General features: G+C 37.6%; 8 non-coding genes across 8 annotated transcripts; all 8 read left to right on the forward strand.

Moving 5' to 3' along the window:
- The first annotated feature begins 1,253 nt into the window (after positions 1–1,253).
- On the forward strand, positions 1,254–1,325 carry trnap-ugg (transfer RNA proline (anticodon UGG)). The gene has a single exon. It is a non-coding gene; the product is annotated as a tRNA-Pro (tRNA).
- Positions 1,326–3,961: 2,636 nt separating this feature from the next.
- Positions 3,962–4,033, forward strand: trnap-ugg (transfer RNA proline (anticodon UGG)). The gene has a single exon. It is a non-coding gene; the product is annotated as a tRNA-Pro (tRNA).
- A 430-nt stretch (positions 4,034–4,463) lies between these two features.
- trnap-agg (transfer RNA proline (anticodon AGG)) lies at positions 4,464–4,535 on the forward strand. The gene has a single exon. It is a non-coding gene; the product is annotated as a tRNA-Pro (tRNA).
- A 1,559-nt stretch (positions 4,536–6,094) lies between these two features.
- Positions 6,095–6,166, forward strand: trnap-ugg (transfer RNA proline (anticodon UGG)). The gene has a single exon. It is a non-coding gene; the product is annotated as a tRNA-Pro (tRNA).
- A 430-nt stretch (positions 6,167–6,596) lies between these two features.
- Positions 6,597–6,668, forward strand: trnap-agg (transfer RNA proline (anticodon AGG)). Its single transcript has one exon. It is a non-coding gene; the product is annotated as a tRNA-Pro (tRNA).
- Positions 6,669–8,625: 1,957 nt separating this feature from the next.
- Positions 8,626–8,697, forward strand: trnap-ugg (transfer RNA proline (anticodon UGG)). Its single transcript has one exon. It is a non-coding gene; the product is annotated as a tRNA-Pro (tRNA).
- A 2,635-nt stretch (positions 8,698–11,332) lies between these two features.
- On the forward strand, positions 11,333–11,404 carry trnap-ugg (transfer RNA proline (anticodon UGG)). Its single transcript has one exon. It is a non-coding gene; the product is annotated as a tRNA-Pro (tRNA).
- Positions 11,405–11,834: 430 nt separating this feature from the next.
- On the forward strand, positions 11,835–11,906 carry trnap-agg (transfer RNA proline (anticodon AGG)). The gene has a single exon. It is a non-coding gene; the product is annotated as a tRNA-Pro (tRNA).
- The last annotated feature ends 1,381 nt before the right edge of the window (positions 11,907–13,287 follow it).

The following is a 13,287-nucleotide window of genomic DNA, read 5'->3' on the forward strand; positions in this document are numbered from 1 at the left end:
CTAGGCGTAAGATTCTCGCTTTGGGTGCGAGAGTCGGCATTGTAAAACAAACGTATCAGGTATAAAAAATGAATAAAAAAGGCAACAGGTAATATGAAACTCGTTACGTCGTTGCTCACTGAAACGCAGCATCATAAATAAGGTCAGCCTGTAAGTGTAACAATGGCGTTCACACTCTATTTTCAGTCAGATCGCTTTGCTTAAGACCTTTTTTGATTTTGATTGAAAAAGCACGCATTAACTTTTAATTCTACTTATATGAGCCTTTAAATATATTTCATGTTTCAACTCTTTAACGAGTTTTAATCATTCTGTGCCTTGATTATTTCCATGCAAGCACTGAATACATTTCCTAGCTCAAACAGACAACAGAGTTTTTACGGTCAGTCACGCAGCGTTGGTCTAGGCGTATGATTCTCGCTTTGGGTGCGAGAGTCGGCGTTGTAAAACGAACGTATCAGGTGTAATAAATAAATAAATAACAAAGGCTATCAAAGGTATCATTCTCTTGTGTAACGTACCTTTTATACACAGCGTCACAACGTTCGGATTGTGCAGTTTTGGTAGATAAATGTATTACACGACGTAAACAGCAAAACAGTTTTTTTGTTTTTTTTGGAAAAAATGTTGCCTTTGAATATGTTTCGGATACGGATATATTCGGGTAAATTTAATGGACGTTAAGTCTGAGATAATGTTACAACGCAAAGCATTAAATACAAAACAAACAACAACAAAAAACAGACAGCTTCATTTATAGCGTCTAATATTTATTAGGATACGAAAAAAAAATGTCTTAATGCCTTATTGTCTGTCAGAAATCAGTCGTTCTTGGGTGATTTTTCCCGGCGTCTATTAGGAAACGTGCACGTTTGGGATTGCCAGATGTTTGAAAACAAGTTAACGCTAGACGCATCTCCACAACAGAAATGTTAAAGTACAGATTTATAGACAGGGTGTTGTGTAACGATTTCCAAATGAGTAATTAAAAACTTTTATGCCTGCCTAATTACATGGGGCCACAAAGGCACTTTATTAAAACAGCGCAAAGCTTTCAAATGCGTCTTGACAGTTGACTAATTAAAACCAGTTTGTACTATTTGGAGCCTTGAAATATTTTTTTTAAGTTTTAACCATTCTGTGCTTTGAGTTTTCTCATGAAAGCACCGAATACACTTCCCAGCTCAGGCAGACAACAGAGTTTTGACGGTCAGTCACGCACATCAAAATAACACATTGACAACTTCTCAGATGGCTCGTTGGTCTAGGGGTATGATTTTCGCTTTGGGTGCGAGAGGTCCCGGGTTCAAATCCCGGACGAGCCCTCCTTTAACCACGTGCTCCTTTGCTGTTCTATAAAAATAACTTATCAGTTGTCCCGTTAAAATCTGATCAGAATAATCAAACCAAAATGACACATTGTTATACTTTCTTAGAAGTTGGCAACGTAAATGTTGCAAAATCTTTTGTATAACTAACCGATTAAACACAGCGTCACAACGTTTGTATTGTACAGTTTGGGCTGATAAACATGATACATAAGGTAAACGGCGCGAAGCATAAAGTCTTGAACACAGCTCCTGTCAAAAGTCTTTTCATTTGACAAAGCAAAATAAGTTCTTACAACATCAAGCCCTTAATGACACCTCATGCTTAAAGTGTTCAAAATGCTTTAATGAAGCTCTGCATTGAGTTTTGTTTTGTCATAAATACACTTGCCAGTGCAACCAGTCAACCTTGTGCCCTGTCCCAGCTGGCTCGTTGGTCTAGGGGTATGATTCTCGCTTAGGGTGCGAGAGGTCCCGGGTTCAAATCCCAGACAAGCCCTTGTTCTTATCACAGTGTGCAAATGGAAATGAAAGGAGGAAGCGATTAAAGGGCAAAACGTGAACAGCTTTCCATGTGGATGCAATGACACATTACTACAATTCTACCCTTTAGCTTAAAATTTGAAGCTTAAAAACAGTTAAACCAGTTTTTACTATTTGGAGCCTTTAAATATGTTTCATGTTTCAACTCTTTAAAGAGTTTTATCATTCTGTGCCTTGAGTTTTGTCATGCAAGCACTGACTACACTTCCTAGCTCAACCAGACAACAGACTTTCGACGGTCAGTCACGCAGCGTTGGTCTAGGCGTAAGATTATCGCTTTGGGTGCGAGAGTCGGCATTGTAAAACAAACGTATCAGGTATAAAAAATTAATAAAAAAGGCAACAGGTAATATGAAACTCGTTACGTCGTTGCTCACTGAAACGCAGCATCATAAATAAGGTCAGCCTGTAAGTGTAACAATGGCGTTCACACTCTATTTTCAGTCAGATCGCTTTGCTTAAGACCTTTTTTGATTTTGATTGAAAAAGCACGCATTAACTTTTAATTCTACTTATATGAGCCTTTAAATATGTTTCATGTTTCAACTCTTTAAAGAGTTTTATCATTCTGTGCCTTGAGTTTTGTCATGCAAGCACTGACTACACTTCCTAGCTCAACCAGACAACAGACTTTCGACGGTCAGTCACGCAGCGTTGGTCTAGGCGTAAGATTCTCGCTTTGGGTGCGAGAGTCGGCATTGTAAAACAAACGTATCAGGTATAAAAAATGAATAAAAAAGGCAACAGGTAATATGAAACTCGTTACGTCGTTGCTCACTGAAACGCAGCATCATAAATAAGGTCAGCCTGTAAGTGTAACAATGGCGTTCACACTCTATTTTCAGTCAGATCGCTTTGCTTAAAGACCTTTTTTGATTTTGATTGAAAAAGCACGCATTAACTTTTAATTCTACTTATATGAGCCTTTAAATATATTTCATGTTTCAACTCTTTAACGAGTTTTAATCATTCTGTGCCTTGATTATTTCCATGCAAGCACTGAATACATTTCCTAGCTCAAACAGACAACAGAGTTTTTACGGTCAGTCACGCAGCGTTGGTCTAGGCGTATGATTCTCGCTTTGGGTGCGAGAGTCGGCGTTGTAAAACGAACGTATCAGGTGTAATAAATAAATAAATAACAAAGGCTATCAAAGGTATCATTCTCTTGTGTAACGTACCTTTTATACACAGCGTCACAACGTTCGGATTGTGCAGTTTTGGTAGATAAATGTATTACACGACGTAAACAGCAAAACAGTTTTTTTTTTTTTTTTTGGAAAAAATGTTGCCTTTGAATATGTTTCGGATACGGATATATTCGGGTAAATTTAATGGACGTTAAGTCTGAGATAATGTTACAACGCAAAGCATTAAATACAAAACAAACAACAACAAAAAACAGACAGCTTCATTTATAGCGTCTAATATTTATTAGGATACGAAAAAAAAATGTCTTAATGCCTTATTGTCTGTCAGAAATCAGTCGTTCTTGGGTGATTTTTCCCGGCGTCTATTAGGAAACGTGCACGTTTGGGATTGCCAGATGTTTGAAAACAAGTTAACGCTAGACGCATCTCCACAACAGAAATGTTAAAGTACAGATTTATAGACAGGGTGTTGTGTAACGATTTCCAAATGAGTAATTAAAAACTTTTATTCTGCAAAAGTTAAGGTTGCGTGGGTTTCCTGATAAAATCCGAGTCGAGCCCTTCCTTAATCCCGTGCTCTTTCACTAAAGAACGTTGACTTATCAAAATGTCTCTTCAAAATGTAATCACAGTGTGCAATTAGAAAACAAAGGTGGTATTAAATTGATAAACATGTAAAGCCTGCCTAATTACATGGGGCCACAAAGGCACTTTATTAAAACAGCGCAAAGCTTTCAAATGCTTCCTAGTCTTGACAGTTGACTAATTAAAACCAGTTTGTACTATTTGGAGCCTTGAAATATTTTTTTTAAGTTTTAACCATTCTGTGCTTTGAGTTTTCTCATGAAAGCACCGAATACACTTCCCAGCTCAGGCAGACAACAGAGTTTTGACGGTCAGTCACGCACATCAAAATAACACATTGACAACTTCTCAGGTGGCTCGTTGGTCTAGGGGTATGATTTTCGCTTTGGGTGCGAGAGGTCCCCGGTTCAAATCCCGGACGAGCCCTCCTTTAACCAAGTGCTCCTTTGCTGTTCTATAAAAATAACTTATCAGTTGTCCCGTTAAAATCTGATCAGAATAATCAAACCAAAATGACACATTGTTATACTTTCTTAGAAGTTGGCAACGTAAATATTGCAAAATCTTTTGTATAACTAACCGATTAAACACAGCGTCACAACGTTTGTATTGTACAGTTTGGGCTGATAAACATGATACATAAGGTAAACGGCGCGAAGCATAAAGTCTTGAACACAGCTCCTGTCAAAAGTCTTTTCATTTGACAAAGCAAAATAAGTTCTTACAACATCAAGCCCTTAATGACACCTCATGCTTAAAGTGTTCAAAATGCTTTAATGAAGCTCTGCATTGAGTTTTGTTTTGTCATAAATACACTTGCCAGTGCAACCAGTCAACCTTGTGCCCTGTCCCAGCTGGCTCGTTGGTCTAGGGGTATGATTCTCGCTTAGGGTGCGAGAGGTCCGGGGTTCAAATCCCGGACGAGCCCTTGTTCTTATCACAGTGTGCAAATGGAAATGAAAGGAGGAAGCGATTAAAGGGCAAAACGTGAACAGCTTTCCATGTGGATGCAATGACACATTACTACAATTCTACCCTTTAGCTTAAAATTTGAAGCTTAAAAACAGTTAAACCAGTTTTTACTATTTGGAGCCTTTAAATATGTTTCATGTTTCAACTCTTTAAAGAGTTTTATCATTCTGTGCCTTGAGTTTTGTCATGCAAGCACTGACTACACTTCCTAGCTCAACCAGACAACAGACTTTCGACGGTCAGTCACGCAGCGTTGGTCTAGGCGTAAGATTCTCGCTTTGGGTGCGAGAGTCGGCATTGTAAAACAAACGTATCAGGTATAAAAAATGAATAAAAAAGGCAACAGGTAATATGAAACTCGTTACGTCGTTGCTCACTGAAACGCAGCATCATAAATAAGGTCAGCCTGTAAGTGTAACAATGGCGTTCACACTCTATTTTCAGTCAGATCGCTTTGCTTAAAGACCTTTTTTGATTTTGATTGAAAAAGCACGCATTAACTTTTAATTCTACTTATATGAGCCTTTAAATATATTTCATGTTTCAACTCTTTAACGAGTTTTAATCATTCTGTGCCTTGATTATTTCCATGCAAGCACTGAATACATTTCCTAGCTCAAACAGACAACAGAGTTTTTACGGTCAGTCACGCAGCGTTGGTCTAGGCGTATGATTCTCGCTTTGGGTGCGAGAGTCGGCGTTGTAAAACGAACGTATCAGGTGTAATAAATAAATAAATAACAAAGGCTATCAAAGGTATCATTCTCTTGTGTAACGTACCTTTTATACACAGCGTCACAACGTTCGGATTGTGCAGTTTTGGTAGATAAATGTATTACACGACGTAAACAGCCAAACAGTTTATTTATTTTTTTTGGAAAAAATGTTGCCTTTGAATATGTTTCGGATACGGATATATTCGGGTAAATTTAATGGACGTTAAGTCTGAGATAATGTTACAACGCAAAGCATTAAATACAAAACAAACAACAACAAAAAACAGACAGCTTCATTTATAGCGTCTAATATTTATTAGGATACGAAAAAAAAATGTCTTAATGCCTGATTGTCTGTCAGAAATCAGTCGTTCTTGGGTGATTTTTCCCGGCGTCTATTAGGAAACGTGCACGTTTGGGATTGCCAGATGTTTGAAAACAAGTTAACGCTAGACGCATCTCCACAACAGAAATGTTAAAGTACAGATTTATAGACAGGGTGTTGTGTAACGATTTCCAAATGAGTAATTAAAAACTTTTATGCCTGCCTAATTACATGGGGCCACAAAGGCACTTTATTAAAACAGCGCAAAGCTTTCAAATGCTTCCTAGTCTTGACAGTTGACTAATTAAAACCAGTTTGTACTATGTGGAGCCTTGAAATATTTTTAAGTTTTAACCATTCTGTGCTTTGAGTTTTCTCATGAAAGCACCGAATACACTTCCCAGCTCAGGCAGACAACAGAGTTTTGACGGTCAGTCACGCACATCAAAATAACACATTGACAACTTCTCAGATGGCTCGTTGGTCTAGGGGTATGATTTTCGCTTTGGGTGCGAGCGGTCCCGGGTTCAAATCCCGGACGAGCCCTCCTTTAACCAAGTGCTCCTTTGCTGTTCTATAAAAATAACTTATCAGTTGTCCCGTTAAAATCTGATCAGAATAATCAAACCAAAATGACACATTGTTATACTTTCTTAGAAGTTGGCAACGTAAATGTTGCAAAATCTTTTGTATAACTAACCGATTAAACACAGCGTCACAACGTTTGTATTGTACAGTTTGGGCTGATAAACATGATACATAAGGTAAACGGCGCGAAGCATAAAGTCTTGAACACAGCTCCTGTCAAAAGTCTTTTCATTTGACAAAGCAAAATAAGTTCTTACAACATCAAGCCCTTAATGACACCTCATGCTTAAAGTGTTCAAAATGCTTTAATGAAGCTCTGCATTGAGTTTTGTTTTGTCATAAATACACTTGCCAGTGCAACCAGTCAACCTTGTGCCCTGTCCCGGCTGGCTCGTTGGTCTAGGGGTATGATTCTCGCTTAGGGTGCGAGAGGTCCCGGGTTCAAATCCCGGACGAGCCCTTGTTCTTATCACAGTGTGCAAATGGAAATGAAAGGAGGAAGCGATTAAAGGGCAAAACGTGAACAGCTTTCCATGTGGATGCAATGACACATTACTACAATTCTACCCTTTAGCTTTAAATTTGAAGCTTAAAAACAGTTAAACCAGTTTTTACTATTTGGAGCCTTTAAATATGTTTCATGTTTCAACTCTTTAAAGAGTTTTATCATTCTGTGCCTTGAGTTTTGTCATGCAAGCACTGACTACACTTCCTAGCTCAACCAGACAACAGACTTTCGACGGTCAGTCACGCAGCGTTGGTCTAGGCGTAAGATTCTCGCTTTGGGTGCGAGAGTCGGCATTGTAAAACAAACGTATCAGGTATAAAAAATGAATAAAAAAGGCAACAGGTAATATGAAACTCGTTACGTCGTTGCTCACTGAAACGCAGCATCATAAATAAGGTCAGCCTGTAAGTGTAACAATGGCGTTCACACTCTATTTTCAGTCAGATCGCTTTGCTTAAGACCTTTTTTGATTTTGATTGAAAAAGCACGCATTAACTTTTAATTCTACTTATATGAGCCTTTAAATATGTTTCATGTTTCAACTCTTTAAAGAGTTTTATCATTCTGTGCCTTGAGTTTTGTCATGCAAGCACTGACTACACTTCCTAGCTCAACCAGACAACAGACTTTCGACGGTCAGTCACGCAGCGTTGGTCTAGGCGTAAGATTCTCGCTTTGGGTGCGAGAGTCAGCATTGTAAAACAAACGTATCAGGTATAAAAAATGAATAAAAAAGGCAACAGGTAATATGAAACTCGTTACGTCGTTGCTCACTGAAACGCAGCATCATAAATAAGGTCAGCCTGTAAGTGTAACAATGGCGTTCACACTCTATTTTCAGTCAGATCGCTTTGCTTAAAGACCTTTTTTGATTTTGATTGAAAAAGCACGCATTAACTTTTAATTCTACTTATATGAGCCTTTAAATATATTTCATGTTTCAACTCTTTAACGAGTTTTAATCATTCTGTGCCTTGATTATTTCCATGCAAGCACTGAATACATTTCCTAGCTCAAACAGACAACAGAGTTTTTACGGTCAGTCACGCAGCGTTGGTCTAGGCGTATGATTCTCGCTTTGGGTGCGAGAGTCGGCGTTGTAAAACGAACGTATCAGGTGTAATAAATAAATAAATAACAAAGGCTATCAAAGGTATCATTCTCTTGTGTAACGTACCTTTTATACACAGCGTCACAACGTTCGGATTGTGCAGTTTTGGTAGATAAATGTATTACACGACGTAAACAGCCAAACAGTTTATTTATTTTTTTTGGAAAAAATGTTGCCTTTGAATATGTTTCGGATACGGATATATTCGGGTAAATTTAATGGACGTTAAGTCTGAGATAATGTTACAACGCAAAGCATTAAATACAAAACAAACAACAACAACAAACAGACAGCTTCATTTATAGCGTCTAATATTTATTAGGATACGAAAAAAAAATGTCTTGATGCCTGATTGTCTGTCAGAAATCAGTCGTTCTTGGGTGATTTTTCCCGGCGTCTATTAGGAAACGTGCACGTTTGGGATTGCCAGATGTTTGAAAACAAGTTAACGCTAGACGCATCTCCACAACAGAAATGTTAAAGTACAGATTTATAGACAGGGTGTTGTGTAACGATTTCCAAATGAGTAATTAAAAACTTTTATGCCTGCCTAATTACATGGGGCCACAAAGGCACTTTATTAAAACAGCGCAAAGCTTTCAAATGCGTCTTGACAGTTGACTAATTAAAACCAGTTTGTACTATTTGGAGCCTTGAAATATTTTTTTTAAGTTTTAACCATTCTGTGCTTTGAGTTTTCTCATGAAAGCACCGAATACACTTCCCAGCTCAGGCAGACAACAGAGTTTTGACGGTCAGTCACGCACATCAAAATAACACATTGACAACTTCTTAGATGGCTCGTTGGTCTAGGGGTATGATTTTCGCTTTGGGTGCGAGAGGTCCCGGGTTCAAATCCCGGACGAGCCCTCCTTTAACCACGTGCTCCTTTGCTGTTCTATAAAAATAACTTATCAGTTGTCCCGTTAAAATCTGATCAGAATAATCAAACCAAAATGACACATTGTTATACTTTCTTAGAAGTTGGCAACGTAAATGTTGCAAAATCTTTTGTATAACTAACCGATTAAACACAGCGTCACAACGTTTGTATTGTACAGTTTGGGCTGATAAACATGATACATAAGGTAAACGGCGCGAAGCATAAAGTCTTGAACACAGCTCCTGTCAAAAGTCTTTTCATTTGACAAAGCAAAATAAGTTCTTACAACATCAAGCCCTTAATGACACCTCATGCTTAAAGTGTTCAAAATGCTTTAATGAAGCTCTGCATTGAGTTTTGTTTTGTCATAAATACACTTGCCAGTGCAACCAGTCAACCTTGTGCCCTGTCCCGGCTGGCTCGTTGGTCTAGGGGTATGATTCTCGCTTAGGGTGCGAGAGGTCCCGGGTTCAAATCCCAGACAAGCCCTTATTCTTATCACAGTGTGCAAATGGAAATGAAAGGAGGAAGCGATTAAAGGGCAAAACGTGAACAGCTTTCCATGTGGATGCAATGACACATTACTACAATTCTACCCTTTAGCTTAAAATTTGAAGCTTAAAAACAGTTAAACCAGTTTTTACTATTTGGAGCCTTTAAATATGTTTCATGTTTCAACTCTTTAAAGAGTTTTATCATTCTGTGCCTTGAGTTTTGTCATGCAAGCACTGACTACACTTCCTAGCTCAACCAGACAACAGACTTTCGACGGTCAGTCACGCAGCGTTGGTCTAGGCGTAAGATTCTCGCTTTGGGTGCGAGAGTCGGCATTGTAAAACAAACGTATCAGGTATAAAAAATTAATAAAAAAGGCAACAGGTAATATGAAACTCGTTACGTCGTTGCTCACTGAAACGCAGCATCATAAATAAGGTCAGCCTGTAAGTGTAACAATGGCGTTCACACTCTATTTTCAGTCAGATCGCTTTGCTTAAGACCTTTTTTGATTCTGATTGAAAAAGCACGCATTAACTTTTAATTCTACTTATATGAGCCTTTAAATATGTTTCATGTTTCAACTCTTTAAAGAGTTTTATCATTCTGTGCCTTGAGTTTTGTCATGCAAGCACTGACTACACTTCCTAGCTCAACCAGACAACAGACTTTCGACGGTCAGTCACGCAGCGTTGGTCTAGGCGTAAGATTCTCGCTTTGGGTGCGAGAGTCGGCATTGTAAAACAAACGTATCAGGTATAAAAAATGAATAAAAAAGGCAACAGGTAATATGAAACTCGTTACGTCGTTGCTCACTGAAACGCAGCATCATAAATAAGGTCAGCCTGTAAGTGTAACAATGGCGTTCACACTCTATTTTCAGTCAGATCGCTTTGCTTAAAGACCTTTTTTGATTTTGATTGAAAAAGCACGCATTAACTTTTAATTCTACTTATATGAGCCTTTAAATATATTTCATGTTTCAACTCTTTAACGAGTTTTAATCATTCTGTGCCTTGATTATTTCCATGCAAGCACTGAATACATTTCCTAGCTCAAACAGACAACAGAGTTTTTACGGTCAGTCACGCAGCGTTGGTCTAGGCGTATGATTCTCGCTTTGGGTGCGAGAGTCGGCGTTGTAAAACGAACGTATCAGGTGTAATAAATAAATAAATAACAAAGGCTATCAAAGGTATCATTCTCTTGTGTAACGTACCTTTTATACACAGCGTCACAACGTTCGGATTGTGCAGTTTTGGTAGATAAATGTATTACACGACGTAAACAGCAAAACAGTTTTTTGTTTTTTTTTGGAAAAAATGTTGCCTTTGAATATGTTTCGGATACGGATATATTCGGGTAAATTTAATGGACGTTAAGTCTGAGATAATGTTACAACGCAAAGCATTAAATACAAAACAAACAACAACAAAAAACAGACAGCTTCATTTATAGCGTCTAATATTTATTAGGATACGAAAAAAAAATGTCTTAATGCCTTATTGTCTGTCAGAAATCAGTCGTTCTTGGGTGATTTTTCCCGGCGTCTATTAGGAAACGTGCACGTTTGGGATTGCCAGATGTTTGAAAACAAGTTAACGCTAGACGCATCTCCACAACAGAAATGTTAAAGTACAGATTTATAGACAGGGTGTTGTGTAACGATTTCCAAATGAGTAATTAAAAACTTTTATTCTGCAAAAGTTAAGGTTGCGTGGGTTTCCTGATAAAATCCGAGTCGAGCCCTTCCTTAATCCCGTGCTCTTTCACTAAAGAACGTTGACTTATCAAAATGTCTCTTCAAAATGTAATCACAGTGTGCAATTAGAAAACAAAGGTGGTATTAAATTGATAAACATGTAAAGCCTGCCTAATTACATGGGGCCACAAAGGCACTTTATTAAAACAGCGCAAAGCTTTCAAATGCTTCCTAGTCTTGACAGTTGACTAATTAAAACCAGTTTGTACTATTTGGAGCCTTGAAATATTTTTTTTAAGTTTTAACCATTCTGTGCTTTGAGTTTTCTCATGAAAGCACCGAATACACTTCCCAGCTCAGGCAGACAACAGAGTTTTGACGGTCAGTCACGCACATCAAAATAACACATTGACAACTTCTCAGGTGGCTCGTTGGTCTAGGGGTATGATTTTCGCTTTGGGTTCGAGAGGTCCCGGGTTCAAATCCCGGACGAGCCCTCCTTTAACCAAGTGCTCCTTTGCTGTTCTATAAAAATAACTTATCAGTTGTCCCGTTAAAATCTGATCAGAATAATCAAACCAAAATGACACATTGTTATACTTTCTTAGAAGTTGGCAACGTAAATATTGCAAAATCTTTTGTATAACTAACCGATTAAACACAGCGTCACAACGTTTGTATTGTACAGTTTGGGCTGATAAACATGATACATAAGGTAAACGGCGCGAAGCATAAAGTCTTGAACACAGCTCCTGTCAAAAGTCTTTTCATTTGACAAAGCAAAATAAGTTCTTACAACATCAAGCCCTTAATGACACCTCATGCTTAAAGTGTTCAAAATGCTTTAATGAAGCTCTGCATTGAGTTTTGTTTTGTCATAAATACACTTGCCAGTGCAACCAGTCAACCTTGTGCCCTGTCCCAGCTGGCTCGTTGGTCTAGGGGTATGATTCTCGCTTAGGGTGCGAGAGGTCCGGGGTTCAAATCCCGGACGAGCCCTTGTTCTTATCACAGTGTGCAAATGGAAATGAAAGGAGGAAGCGATTAAAGGGCAAAACGTGAACAGCTTTCCATGTGGATGCAATGACACATTACTACAATTCTACCCTTTAGCTTAAAATTTGAAGCTTAAAAACAGTTAAACCAGTTTTTACTATTTGGAGCCTTCACTCAAAAAAATGAATCATTGAATTTAATTAATATTATCATGTCAACAGGTTCCACGTAATTTAATTAAGTAAATGGTAATTAAGAATTATATGTTTTGTTTAAATTATTAAATAATCCCAACCACATTATGTGCCATATTCATGTAAATTTAACAAGATTTTTTCAGTTACTACTAATGAAATGTATTTGATTAAAATGAACACAGTTTAAATTAGTTGTCTCAAATTAATCAAAATGTGTTGTGTTAAAATAATATACATGAGCAATTTTAATTTAATTTTGTATTTAACTAAAAGTTACTTTAATTAGTTTAACTGAACTTGAAACAAATATGTTCCACTCATTTAAATTAAGTAGACCCAACAAAATATAACCTTTTTTTGTTTTTTTTTATTGAAACAAGATTGCTCTTAATGAAGAGCTGGTTACTTAATCATTTGAACAACCTTCTGACAAATGTTTTACAACATTCTGTGAAATCTTACAGTAGCAGACTTAACAGACCTATAACAGCAAACATGTCAATCTGAATGCACAGAAATCAATCCTTTGTAGAAAGGTAGTAATCTAAAGTAACAGTATACATCTTTAAGTACGCATAGATCTGCAAAGGCTGTTCTTACAAAATCAAACCCTGGATGTCCAGCCTGGTTACATGTTTACTTCAGGTGTTTAATGCAGTGAAATAAACCCTAATTTCAAAATTTCAACACAGCATTTGAAAACACAACAGGGCCTTATTTTAAAAAGAACTAGGTAAATTAACAACCAATGTGAACTTTATATTGTTCTCAATTTATAAAAAAGGGGTAGAAATTAACTGAAAGTGGATAACCTATAACAGTTTTATTCAGAGTTTCGTTTTCAGTGCATGAATCTTAGGAGAAAGCCGGCCGGCATCCAACTCCATGACCACCTTCTGAATCACCTCAAAGGTGAATTTCAGGTCCTTTGGATAACTAAGGTTCAGTGCATATATTACACCAAAGAGCATGGCACATGCACAGGCTACATTACCCAGATTGTGAATCACATCTGCACCTTCAACAATAATTCCAACATCTTCAGGGGGGCATGTTGCATCAGCTCCCTCTCTTCTTATGACGTATATGCCAATGACAGTTTGTTGAAGGTTCTTCTGAACTTCAATTCCTTCTGCATCCTTTAATGAATAATTAGCATAACAATATAATTATGTTAATAAATAACC

This window comes from Trichomycterus rosablanca, chromosome 2 (assembly GCF_030014385.1).
Source record: "Trichomycterus rosablanca isolate fTriRos1 chromosome 2, fTriRos1.hap1, whole genome shotgun sequence".
Taxonomy (NCBI): Eukaryota; Metazoa; Chordata; class Actinopteri; order Siluriformes; family Trichomycteridae; genus Trichomycterus; species Trichomycterus rosablanca.